General features: G+C 38.8%; 1 long non-coding RNA gene across 2 annotated transcripts; it reads right to left on the reverse strand.

Moving 5' to 3' along the window:
* Positions 1-827: 827 nt before the first annotated feature.
* On the reverse strand, positions 828-13,536 carry LOC146718865 (uncharacterized). 2 transcript variants are annotated; one of them, XR_014920464.1, is made up of 4 exons: positions 13,066-13,536; positions 1,337-1,474; positions 1,093-1,263; positions 828-1,013 (listed from the first exon to the last, which is right to left on the reverse strand). It is a non-coding gene; the product is annotated as an uncharacterized LOC146718865 (long non-coding RNA). The 2 variants fall into 2 exon arrangements; XR_014920463.1 differs by lacking the exon at positions 13,066-13,536 and having other exon boundaries at positions 1,337-2,251.
* Between the last annotated feature and the right edge of the window lie 257 nt (positions 13,537-13,793).

Raw genomic sequence — 13,793 nt, forward strand, 5'->3', positions numbered from 1 at the left:
TTACAAATGGATGGAGTCTATAAAAACATTTGGTTTGCATGAATGTGCTTAACTTGGACTCTGTGACTCTGGATTTAATGGCTGTTTTTTTATCATGTTCATTATTGCATAGTTTAAGATTTGAAACAACTTTGTGGAAAATCCCTCTTTCTCCCCCCTTTCTCTCTCTCTCTCTACCTCGCGACCTCTCTCTCACAGGTTAATTTTCTCCCCGCCTGCTTTAAAGTAACACCAGCCATGAAACAGATAAGACAGCAACACAATTATGAATATATTTGCATTCTGCTTTTAATTAGAACTTTTGTAATTGCAGTAGCTAACCTATTTTGTACTGACAATTTTAAAAGTTAAATCAATTTGAACAAGCATGAAAGTGGAAGGGAAGAAACAGCCGTGCCTGAATAAATAAATGAAAGAGAGCCACTTGAGTTTTAATTATAAAAGGCATCACCATGTGTCATCTTTTGAAATAAAGGCTGTTGAGAGATTGTTGCGATAACAAGCCAGTGCCACATTCATGCAGGCTTGCTCTCCCTTGACAGTTTAAGACCAGAAAGTCTTGATAGACCAGCGAGCTATGCATGCGTGTCAGCGCAAGTATGTGTTTAAGTGTGTGGGCAGTTGTCTGCTGGTCCATGTTTGTTCTACATCCTCCTCTTCCTTAGAGTGGGAGGTCACATGTCATGAGGCGTAGTAACACACAAAGCACTAGAGAATCAAAGAAAAAGAAATAACACTATGTCCGTGATCAGTGAAATATTGTCACGGCTCAACGGCACGAGGGAACAGGGATGGACACAGGCGCAGAAACCAACCCGGAAGCGAGGTGACAGAAAACAAATGATTTATTTCCACCCACAGGAAGACAAAGGTGAAACACAAAGCGACGCCACCACACTAGTGGCGCGTAGGATTCGTCTGTGATAATGAGGGCGACCTAGACACCTCTAGGAGACGGCTGAACAGCGGGGACAGCGGGGAGGTAGAAACAGGACTAGGTAGGGGCCGGGGCACTGGAACAAGAGGAGATCACGATCAGAGGGATCCAGCAGACAACCAATAATCCTCCGCAGTTGAATTGAATTGCCTTACTTGGTTTCAGATGGAGGGGACAGGTGGAGCGGAAAACCCGGAAGCGGTCGAGGCGTGGGGAGGCAGGCAGGTGAGCAGTGGGCCGGCAGGCCACGTTGTGTGAGCAGCTGGCGGCCCAGGTCCAGGAGGACGGGAGCGAGGGGAACAAGATCTCCACTCCGGGTGCTATCGCTGAGGACAAGAAAAGACAGGTCAGTCATCACACGGCGTTAAGACAAGGTTTAGGATGCTCCACTGAACTAACATGGGAATAGCAGATACTCAGGCGATGAGTGGTTGAGAGCGCAGGTCTGATATACCGCTGGCACGATTGCTCACAGATGGTCAGCCAGGGAGGGGCAACCGGACTCCGCCTAAAGGAGGAGGAGCCGCTGTCTGAGACCTGCAGGTGCCCAACCAGACCATGACAAATATACTAAAATACACACACATTTGTGCGCATATAAATTAAATGTCACATCAAGACAGGCATCAAAGGCACAAGTGGCTTTGCGGAGTTGTACGGCACCATGATACCATGCATAATTCACTAACCTATCGATTGAAGGCATTTGGTTCAGCAAGCTGTTTGGTGTTGCATGCCTCTTGGCTATTCTCACCATGGAGAATGTTCCCAAAATAACTGCATCGATTTTTGATTTGGGTAGCAGTCTAACTCCAATGAATCTTCCAGGAAAGGGAATTCAGTACATTTTGGGCTGTAAAGCATGGACAAGATTCCAGACTATCCACTTATGATCTTGGTATTTGTACTTTTGAGCTACCGTTCAGCTTGACTGATGCGAATTAAAGCATTTCTCAAGTTTGCTGGTGTACATTTGCTATATAAATGCATAATAAGATAGGGGAGGCTTGACAAACAGTTGAATAACCATTTTTGCATTTTCTAATTCTGAGATGAATAATGAAATATAATCACATTTCAGCAAATGGCTACATACTTTATATTCAAGTTCTTGTACGCGCAATGTACCTAATTTTATCTAACAAAAGAAAAAGAATCTGTGCATTTTTTGTGTCATGTTGTGTCATTTAAGCATAGTCGTCATTGGGCACTGGTAGCACCTAAGATCCCAATCTTATTTAAAACAAAAAAAGCCCACAGCAGATTCTTTACATAACTATACCTGAAGTTCTTTTCTATGATTGAAAATATAGTTTCTTCAGCTTTTATATTAATTAATTTATTATTCACAATAATATAAAATTATGCACAAAAGGAATTACTAACGTAAAAAAAGTGGTTTTATTTATATATGTTTATATATAAATATATGCGGTGGCCCCTAGAGACAAAACACGTACAAACTCCAAAACACATTTCTAGCATGAACTGAACTTCCAAAGCAGAGCTACTAGATCACTTAAATTACACAATTGAAAGCATGTGTGTATTGTTTGTGTATTTATACACAGGCACTCAAATATATTCAAATAATTTAAAAAAAAGTTCATCTACCTGTTACTATCACACACCAAATCCGGTCGTTGGTACTTGCTGGCTTGTGTAGCCACAAGATAACAAAAGCTCAACACTGCGCCCAGCATCCTGGAGCACTTCTGTTGTCTTTTGTACGTGTTTTGAGTTTTTATGTGCTTCTGAGTTTTTACGTGCTTCGGAGTTTGTACGTGTTTTGGAGTTTTTTCGTGTTTTGGAGTTTGTACGTGTTTTTACGTGTTTTGGAGTTTGTACATGCTTCAGAGTTCGTACGTGATTTGAAGTTTGTATGTGCTTTGTCTCTAGGGACCACTGTAAATATACTTTTATTTATTCACGCCACATAAAATGTAATAAATAAATCATATAATACAAAAATCAACTATTCACATTTCAACTTTTAACTATTTAAATTTTCAGCTGTTTCCTTTTACAAATTTAAAGTGAAAACAACACAAAACACTGCAAACCACAACGCAATTAAATATAAATTAAAATATGAAAACAAAAAGAAGATGCACATTCTCTGTCATATGGGCCCGCATGAATCCGCACTTTCTGAATCCTTTATCATCTGCAACCGAAAATAGTTGTGGATGATTACTATACCTTTCTAATGTGACGTTGTTGTCCCTGGCTCTCTTACTCTCTCTCTCTCCCTCTGGCTCTGTTCCTGTGCTACTGAGTGTAACTACCGCCCCTCCCCCCTCTGCCCAGCGTAAAGCACAAGGCTCGCGTGCAGAGTGAAGCGGGAAAAAAAGTGCGAGAGAGAGGGTGAGAGAAAGAAAAAAAAAACCCACGTGACGGCTCGCGATAAGGAGCCGGCTCTAGTCGTTCACGTCAAAGAACCGGCTCTAAGAGCCATTTCGTTCGCGAACGACCCATCACTATCCTAGATAGGACTCAGCCTTTTCATTTACAAAACAACAACAACAAAAAACGAGGCACAATCATAGCAACTCTGTGTTTAACACCATTACCAGCTGTTTCAGTCGATGTAAATTCCAGCCCTGCTCACACCCAAATTTTTTTAGATTTTTATATCATGGCCAGAGATGGGCAGTAACGCGTTACTTGTAATGCGTTACTGTAATCTGATTACTTTTTTCAAGTAACGAGTAAATAAGGGATTACTATTGCAAAAACGGTAATTAGATTACTGTTACTTTCCCACCCCTCCCCCCTCTGCCCAGCGTAAAGCACAAGGCTCGCGTGCAGAGTGAAGCGGAAAAAAAGTGCGAGAGAGAGGGTGAGAGAAAGGAAAAAAAAAAAAACCACGTGACGGCTCGCGATAAGGAGCTGGCTCTAGTCGTTCACGTCAAAGAACCGGCTCTAAGAGCCATTTCGTTCGCGAACGACCCATCACTACAGTGAATCAGTGTGGGATCATCTTGAAAGAGAACAGAAGAAAAGGCCAACATCCAAAGAAGAGCTTTGAATGTCCTTCATGAAGCCTAAACATAAAGAAATTACAAGAAAGCTTAACTAAAAGAGTTCAGATCATATTGAAAGGGTGATCACACCAGATATTATCCAAAAATGTCAAGCTCATAGAACTTACCAAACTCTTTTTGGTCAGTTCTCTCAACTTTTGCCTTATATACTGCATTTCCATTTATGTTAACATTTGCTTCAGTAAAGTGCTGCATTTATTTCCCTTTTTTAGCAAAAAGACATGACGGTGGAATAAAAAAAGACTTTTGCACTGCCGCTGCCAATTTTCCAAATTAGCCTGAAGAGAACTGATCGACTGGAAGATAGAAACTCCACTGCCAACTATTGTACATATATAGAGGTACATGACACACAGCTATAAATGCTGGTTAAGTAGCCTCCGCATAGATGCAGAAGTCTAAATTAAGCTTAATTCATATGTGTTGAGCTGAACTATACAGACTCACTTCTTTAAGCTGTAGATATTTACTGTCACCAGGGGGTGAAAATGTCCAAAAAAAAATATTGATCATATATTAATGTGGGTTACTCTTGGTTGTGCTGTTGTTGGTCCTTAGTCCTGGTGTCATTCTCTTTTCCTGTTCGAGTCAACTTTCCTACCAGTAAGCATTCTTCCCACTCATTGTTGTCTGGAGAGCACCGAGGAGGGAACTGGCCTGTGTATTGGGAGCAGTTGTTTAGGTTAGAGAGACTCTTGAGGGGAGGCATGTGTAGACATCAATATTTGGGGGCGGTGGGGGGGGAGACAACGAAGGGAGGTGATTATGTTGAGTGACTAATGGATCTTAACGGGATTGTAATCAAAGGCTGAACCCTGTTCATCAAAGTTACTCCTCTCTCTCAGGAGCAATTTGGAAAAGGAATCTTCATTGCACTTTCATGCAAATAAGGGACTGAAATGTTCTGTATTCTTCTTTTTGTTTAATCATTTCAGTTCATGTTGCTAGATGAATGATACGTGTAAAAGAAGTGGCTGAGCTTGCTTAAGCAATTCGAGCTAAAGGACAGCACGACTGTACGCTGCTGTTTCGATCTTGCGCTGATTAAAAGCTACAATAAATGGCGTGGTTTCTAACCTCAACAGCATCTCAATAGTTCTTAAAGCAGATGGTTGTTAAGTGGTAGTGGCAGTTTTAAAATGAGAGGGTTATTTGCAAAGCACTTTTGCAATAGAAAGTACAAACATAAAATCAGTATGAATTATGCTAGAGATATAAAGTTCCCATCTTAGACAGCGTGAGATAACAGGAAATAACATATTAGTGAGATAACACATTTGTTCCAAAAGAGCTGAGTGATAATGATGTACTGTGTTGTGTACTGCGCACGTGGGAGTAAGTCACACAAGTCACAAAGACCTTTCAACTCTTAACCTGCATGTCTCATGCAAACCACATTTTACTTTGGTAAGAAGTGATGTTGAGCTATAAGTAAAATCAGGTTGTTGCTTATGTCAAGCTTTTACAAGTTTAAACCAATTACAAGACAGTGGTTCTGAAAATCTGTATTTTTAAAAAGTAATTAAAGCTGATGATGAGGTCATAAATTTTGACATTGTGTCTTAATCAAGAACAACCCTCCAAGATGAAAAAATAGATTTTGGTATGAAATTATGATAAACAATAGCACACAGTGTGAAGCTCAGTGTCCTTCAGGACAGTCACATCATTTCTCATTGGACAGCTATTAACTGCCCGTGGTCCTTCTTATATGTCACTGTCATTGTTTTACTTTGTTTTCAAGATAATAATCAGCATGCCCTACATCAGCGGTCCCCAACCCCCGGGCCTCGGACCGGTACCGGTCCGTGAGTCGTTTGGTACCGGGCCGCGAGAGTTGAGGCTCAGGTGTGAAATGTAGTTTTCAGGGTTTTTATCGGTTTTCAGCGTTATTTTGTTATCGCTTTTATCGTTTATTCGGTTTTCCTGGGTCTTTTCACATGTGTTATGAATAAATTTTCTTTTTTTCGGTACCGGTACTGGTTTTATTTTGTTGTATTTATCCGCGACACCTTAAAGGCCGGTCCGTGAAAATATTGTCGAGCATAAACCGGTCCGTCTCGCAAAAAAGGTTGGGGAGCGCTGCCTTACATGACTCATGGTAAGGCAAATTAAAATTCTAATCATGATCAGTGCTAATAATAGCCAATGTCATAACAATATCACATATTCTGATTAAATACTAAGGTATGAAACAACCAATATATGTTTCCTGACTATCTGAAACGTTTAGAGATGATAACTTACTTAATACCAGAAAATAATATGTTGTAGTTAAGACTGCAAGAATCTAAGGTATTATATTAAGACAAAAAAAAAGTCAAACACCTAAGCTTAATGCCGTTTTTCAAATGCCCCGCTGTGACTAATCCACCTAACACCTGGTCACCATAAAAACTGTAGATTACATCAAATAATGTTACATAACAGGCCAGATTTAATTTAGCCAGTGTTACGACATTTTATTTTATTAATTCATTACATCTCAACTTGCACAACAGTGATCATTCAATGCATTTACTAGGTCGTTTGCTAGAGTGGATAGGTTGTTTGCACAGCAATAACAATGGCACCAAAGTGATTGTAACAGAGTAGGCACACAATTCAAATTAATGTTGCAATAAAGAAGTGCTTAAAACAAAATAGACGAACAGTGGACTAGCTTTACATCTGTAACTTAACCGTTTAGTCAGGAGAACGCAGCTTTTACATTCACCCTAACTGTGTGATAGTGCTTTCCATCATTAAAACACATTATATTCCTCCAGAACTACTTTTTACATTTATTTTAATCTAAAATACCAAATAGAGCAAAACCAGAGAACAATATTTTATTTATATTTTTTTTTTCATCAATTGTTGGGTTGATTTTTAACATTTTTCCAAGCAATCAGACAAAATTAAAGATGGACACTGAGAGGAATCAATACTCGACAAACAGATTCATTGTTGATTCAAATCTTTTTTCAAGTAATGAATGAAGATCATTTTTTCCCGGAGCATAAAAATACCACTTTAAAAATCTAATAATATTGTGTCACTGTAAGTGAATTGTAATATAAGGCCAAACATGTCTTACTATTTCTACTTGCAAGATACATTAATAAACAGGATGTGTCGTTAAATGTATTGTACCTGATGCATTTATCCACATCTTTTACTTCCACATACATTATTGGAAACACTGAAAGTACCAGGTCTGATAATGAGTGGACAACTGCTTGCTGTTTCAGCTGTTTGGTACATGTTGTTTTGCCTTGAAGTTTGTTTATAATGCAATTATACCGATACCGATATCAGTCCGATACTGACCTAAATTACTGGATCGGATATCGGAGAAAAATAAAAAATGTAATCCGATCCATTAAATATCACGAAAGCACCTCACAAAACTTGCAACACGCCGTAACTCGCCTCAGAACGTTAGCACGTTGGAGCAGTATGCATCACGTGATAGAGCGGCTGTGGCATGCGGGACCTGTCGGTGGTCTGGATAGCATGTGGAGCTTCGCTAGCAACCCGGCATTTCATCTCCGACAAAGTTATCCCCGAGAGAAGTAAAGCAAGTGTGTAAGTCCATCTCTGAATGTTTGTAAAGCATTCCTGCGTTAAGCTTAACAAGTGACTGCCTCTTCTTGCTGCTACTTCAATCATGAAACTGCTTAATAATCAGCTGATTGGCTTTTCTGTCGCCTCTCTTGTTTGTTTTTGGCCCACTTTGCACCAGAAAGAGGAAACCAGCGGATAAACAACAGCAGCACGTTTAAGCTTGATAAGCTGTTGTTAGAATTTATTTAATATTACTTTCTACTCGAGGATCTTTTTCTACGTAGCTGACGCTGGTAACTGTGCAGGGGCGGATCTAGCAAAGTTTAGCCAGGGGGGCCGATAGGGCATTAATAGGGAAAAGGGGGCACAAAGACATACTTTTCTTTCTTATTCTCATTTAAAATGTCTAGCTTTTAATAAATAATTATCTGACACCCAAAGTTTTAATTTGATGTAAAATGAATAGAAGTCAATTACTGTATATTGTAACTATTAAGTCTAATATATCTACCCTAGTAAGCTATAGTACTTTTTCCTTTGGGAAGGTACCATCTGTGCAGTCTGCAATTTTGTTGAAGAAAGATGTTGAATCTATTTAATATTTCTTGAAAAATAATTGATTTCTGTGCATTTTTTTTCACACTGCATCAAATTAAGGTTGATTACGTCGATTAAGCATCATGAGGTGGAGCGTGAGGGGTGGTTCCCTATTTTTTATTTATTTATTTTTGTTGTTGCTGGGAGTTGGAACCCTATTAGTTAGGTTGCTTAATATTTACGCTAAGTACTCTTTAAAATACCAGAATAGGGAGGATGGTGTAGGTTTAAGTTTATTAGATTGATTAGTATTGCTGAACTATGAAATTTTTTTTTTTTGCATACAGGTATAACAGAATAGCTTTAGTGTAGTTGTTGTTTTAAACTTGAGTATGAACTTATACAAAATGCAGCAAGATATTTAAAAAAACAGTTTTGTTGATTAAAAAACACTATATCGGATTCATATCGGTATCGGCAGATATCCAAATTTATGATATCGGTATCGGACATAAAAAAGTGGTATCGTGCCATCTCTAGTATGGAAGAATACTTATCCAGTGTATTCACTTTATTTATAATTCTAATGAGTAAAAGTGTTTTTTACTTTTACAAAAGCATTCTTGAACAAGACACTTATAATAAACCTGCATTTTGGTAAAATTAAACTCTGTTAATTTATGTGTTTTGCATACCCAAGCAGTTCAACAATGCTCTTGTACACCATTCACCAAATGTTCATCAATGAACTTGTCCAATGGCCATGTTGTATTGACATTTCAGAACAATAGCTTTTGTTCATAGAGCTCAATATTACAGGATGAGCTGATAATATAATTACTTAAAAGTAATAAAAAACGTGTATTGAACTTAAAATAACCTCAGCCCACACCCTTGTCTAAACAGCTACATGAATATCATGTTAAAATACTATAGGGTCATAAAAGTACTCTTGATAAATCTGAAAGTAATATTTCTATATCGTATATTGTTTGTGAGGTCTTAATAATATTGTAAATTTAAGCTTTGTAAAGCTTTTTCATAGAGAGACAGAAAAGAAATGAAAAAGATTGTCTACTTATGTTTCAAAAAGGGAAGAACAATTATTTGGCAGCAGGGGAATTCAGGCCAGAGGTGTGAGGTAGCCTGAGACAGCCTTTCATCGTTTCAGCATGGAGGACTGAAAAAAGTCAGATTTACTGATGAATTCAAGCACCAGATATATGGCAGTGACAGAACAGTGTATGTAATGAGAGACACATTAGAGACTGACCAAGGAGAAGTATCACTCCATTTCTAATAGACATGCTACACCCACTGGCCTGCAGTCAGTTTGCATGGAGAAGGGGTTATAACTGCATTAAGATAAAGTAAGTAAGAATGCAAGCAAAGTTTAATTACACAGTGCTTTTCAAAGACATGTAGCCACAAAGTGCTGTACAACAAAACCGAGTAAAATAAAGGTTAGGGTTACACCCAAAGCACACCACTAATTTGTCTAAAAACTACTTAAAAACCAAGAAGTACTGCCTGTCCTATCACGTTCAGTGGGGTATTTTCTACATCTAATAGGTTTAACTTGAAAGATGCCTTTGTTTTCTTTCTAACCTGTATGTTAAACAGTGATGTCATGGCTTTAGTGCAGTCTGCAATATCAGACCACTCAGTCCACTCATTAGCACATTTCCAATGAAGGTATGTTTCCACCTGAATTACCTAAACGGATTCATTTTCAGTCCTCAAGTGTCTGTGCTCTTGCTCCTCTGTGCAGAATTAAGTGTATTGAGATGTCATTTACGATGCTGGACCCAAGCAACCAGCACAGGTCACAGAAGGACAGTGGACTTAAAATGAGATGTACTTGTAGTAAGTAGTACCTACGATATGTGTTCCAGAAGCATGCGCCCACAGGATAATAGCCACCATATAGCTGTGATTTTATGAAATATAAACAACACAGTCAAGGTGCTAGTCATGCTGCTAGAAAACAGCTCAAAACTTGAGGCTCAGAGAGCATGCCACTGGTGTACACAATCACCAGGAGAGAGACTCTAGCCTCACTGCAGGAGAGATAAATAGACAAGATTACTAATTACCAATTTACCTGCAGCTGTGACTGCAGCACTGTGCCGCCGCTGATGTCTCTTACCCAGACAGATACAAAAAACACACCCCACTTCCACAGCATTATCTGTAAATGAGCGAAAACCATCAGTGGCAAACAACCTATTTTGTGCCTATGCGTTAGAGAAAGGAATAGAAAGAGCCATCCAAATTTCCAGAGTGTACATATGGTGAGTAGGATACTTGTTGACTGTACTATGAGTAGAGAGTGGGACTTAAATTATAATATCGCATTGCTGTATAAAATTACTACAGATGGTCTTTGGACTTTGGAGATTCCTTCAAGTGCAGACTGAAGTGCTGTTGGGATAAATGAGGAGAATCAATACTGAGGCAAACTCTCTCAGCTACCTGTTTCATAAACCATATCACATATCAAAATGTCCAATCTGATGTTGAACCTAAATTTGCAAAAGGACATACAAGAAAACCTTTGAGAAATTTAAGTGGTAGCTCAGTAGTACACTAGGAGACAGTATAGGCTATTATGCTCAAACTGCGCCCTTGAACTGCATATTTGATTGCCTATTACAGCATTAGATCGCAATATATGAACCACTCAATTTAACTTTTTATGTAGGCTCTTGCCAGTTATTGCAAACTGCTTTATAAGGCTTTAGAGCATCAACATATACAACAAAAATCAGAGAAACAATACATTCACAATAAACCACATACATATGTATACACATGTGCAAACAAGGTAGGGCGCAAAGCAGGGACGGAGCACTTTCTTTAGATGAAGGGTTCAGGTTTAAGCCTCAGTGATGACAAGTATTCATCTCACTGAAGTGTCCTTGAGCAAAGCAATGAATCTATACCAGGCTCAAGAGTGCACTTCTCAAGCTTACCCAGCAGTCTGATTTGCCTTTGCACAAGGGTAAGCAAAAAGAGAATTTCCATAAGGGGATCAATAGAGTAACACATAATAATTACACACAGAGACCTTTGCCCTGCTTCTTGTTACCATAGGGACAAGCAAAAGATCTAGTCAGACAATTTTCTGTTTAAACCACTGCTCTGTAGCAAAGGGAAAGCCTGGTTGCATTTTACTCTCTACATCTTAACTTTACCACAATCAACCTGTGGTCAAAAGGAAGAGTAATATTTTATTATTTTGGTACCGGGTACAAGCACGTAACAAAGCATGGAACACAATAAAAGTGATAGTTTAAAGCTGTTCTTTTAGCTGAACATGAAATCATGTGATGTCCGATGACGAGGACAGCACCTTTGAGAAGGTGCCTGGGTGCCACCCCATTTGTTCACAGAGAGAAGATCGCCGACCTTTCTGCCATACTTCAGGCAAGACTGGAAGCGGATCCAAAGTACAAGGCTACACATCACACACATCTGTGCACTGGACTTTATTCAGACCAAATGCCACCAACCCATATGACTTAGAGGTGGGGAAAAAAGCATTTCAAAGCTCTTCTAATGCCCCAGGCCCAGCTGCAGGCTTTCTTCTGTTTGTTCTAGACAGTGGCTGGACACTTTAAAACCTACTTACTAGGCCGCTAGTTAAAGCATAAAGCATAGCAACATGAACATATTCGACATCTAGTGTAACAGCAGTATTTTAATATGCAAAAGTAACTAAATAAATAACTTATTATTAATATTAGTATTTTCATTACCTCGGCCTGTATTTTTCTGGCTCAGGTTGATGAAAAACAACAGATCCACCAGTCAAACAAGTGTTTTTTTTCTTGCTTTATTTTTTCCAGGGCAGTAATGAGCCAAGTTTTAGCCAGGCAGTTTCACTGTTATTCGCCAATAGACAGTAATCAGAGTCATTCACACCCACGCCATGTTGCCTGCAGGCTGCAAACTGGGGTCAGGCCTGATATACAAAAAATGTCCTGTCAGAGTTGCCTCAGCAGTACTGAGTAGCTCAGCATTACCAACTTGCAGAAAAGCTTTTGGTTTCCTGCAGTCATCTTGCATTTGGGAATATCATTGTGTTTCACAAAAAAAGTTACCTTTCACTTCCTGTGCTCACTAGGTGATATTAAAAACACCTGCTAATCTGTGGAACCCACATTCAAAATTTCATATGACGAAAAAAAACCACCCAAATTTTATCTTAATTCAAAATCGATGACTTCCCAGTGGGCTTGGGTAAAAGGTCCCCTGAACTTTTTTGGACATATTACTATTTACAAGTGGAGCAAAATTCACTAACTCAAACAATATCTCAGGTGTACCTGACTAAAAATTTCTAGGTGGCACTGAGGAGTCATTGTGCACCTCCCATGTGTGAAATGTATCAACTGTGTAAATGTTCACTACACTTGATGGGTGTAGTAAATTTAATAATAATTTAAAAGCAATAATAATAATGTGCTGGTCTGGTATATTGCATTATTGTTTGTTGGGACTTTTCAGTCATTTAAATATTCCACATTTATATTTTGAGGGTTATATGTGAAAATGTTGTTGCATATTTGTTTGTTGTTGTTGTGTTCTTTTTCTTCTATTGGAAACATTGAGTAGCTTTAATGGTAACATATACAAGGCATATATAAAGAATGTTGAGAATGTTATTGAAGAAAAGTAATGTATTACACATTACTTGTAATTTTCCTTAAAAATAATGTAGTGCATGACTTAATTGCTCACCAGAAAAAGTAAATCTTTAAACTACTTATTACTCGTTGCCCTTTGAAATTACCTGAAATGCATGGTGTTATAATTACCAGTTAACAACATAAAGGCTACAGTCCTACATGCCAACACAAATACCTATCCTAATAAGGAGCTTTAATTTAGGTCTGAACATAAAGCTGACAACATAAAGCAAAAACAAAAACAAGCTCAAACAGACTTCAAAGTGATCGCCATGATGACTCTATTTTAGACACATGTTACCTGTTGAAGTTCAGGGTCTGCCTGCTGGGCAGCGGTCAGCATTCACTCAGCTTGAATGTGACTCTGGGTTCTCAGCTAGCTTAACGTTAGCATGCTGTCTGTGCAGGTGCTTGCAAACAGCCAAATTTCTGCCAGCAGCATAAAGCGATGGTTTCAGTCCTGGATGCAATTTCCACTTTACCATCACACTCTTATATTAGTACAAATAAAAGCTGCATCCCTGTTGTGAAGAGAAAATTATTAGGAGGCAAAGAAACACAGACTCAAAGATTTTACATGTACATGGACGATGCCCCGTCACGGTCCGATCTGTTCTGCACCGTGTGCACAACAGATGTGACACAGAGGAATCGCGCGGGGCTGTCCGTACATCCTTTATTTATACTCAAACACTTTCACAACTGGTAGGTGTGGCATGTACAGAACTCAACAACAACTCCTTAAAAGGAGAGACCGTTAGCTTATCTGTTGAAACAGTAAAAAGGCGTTTAACGGTCATATTCAGCAGTTGTACAACTCATAAGCTCTTCTTCCTTTAAATAAAGCTATAAATAAACATAACGCAAAACTCAAAATCTTTCAACACCTGTACACCATTTTGCTTCTCCCGTTCACAAACTGAATTCAGGTACAGCTGATTGTAGACAAGCCTGGTGTGTGGATAACTGAGGAACCTTTGCAATGCAAGTAACAACATTATTGTAACTTACCGAATTAGTACAGTAACA

The sequence above is a fragment of the Copadichromis virginalis genome, linkage group LG1 (assembly GCF_057382275.1).
Source record: "Copadichromis virginalis isolate Kocher_CV1m ecotype Utaka linkage group LG1, C_Virginalis_male_GT1.1, whole genome shotgun sequence".
NCBI lineage: Eukaryota > Metazoa > Chordata > Actinopteri > Cichliformes > Cichlidae > Copadichromis > Copadichromis virginalis.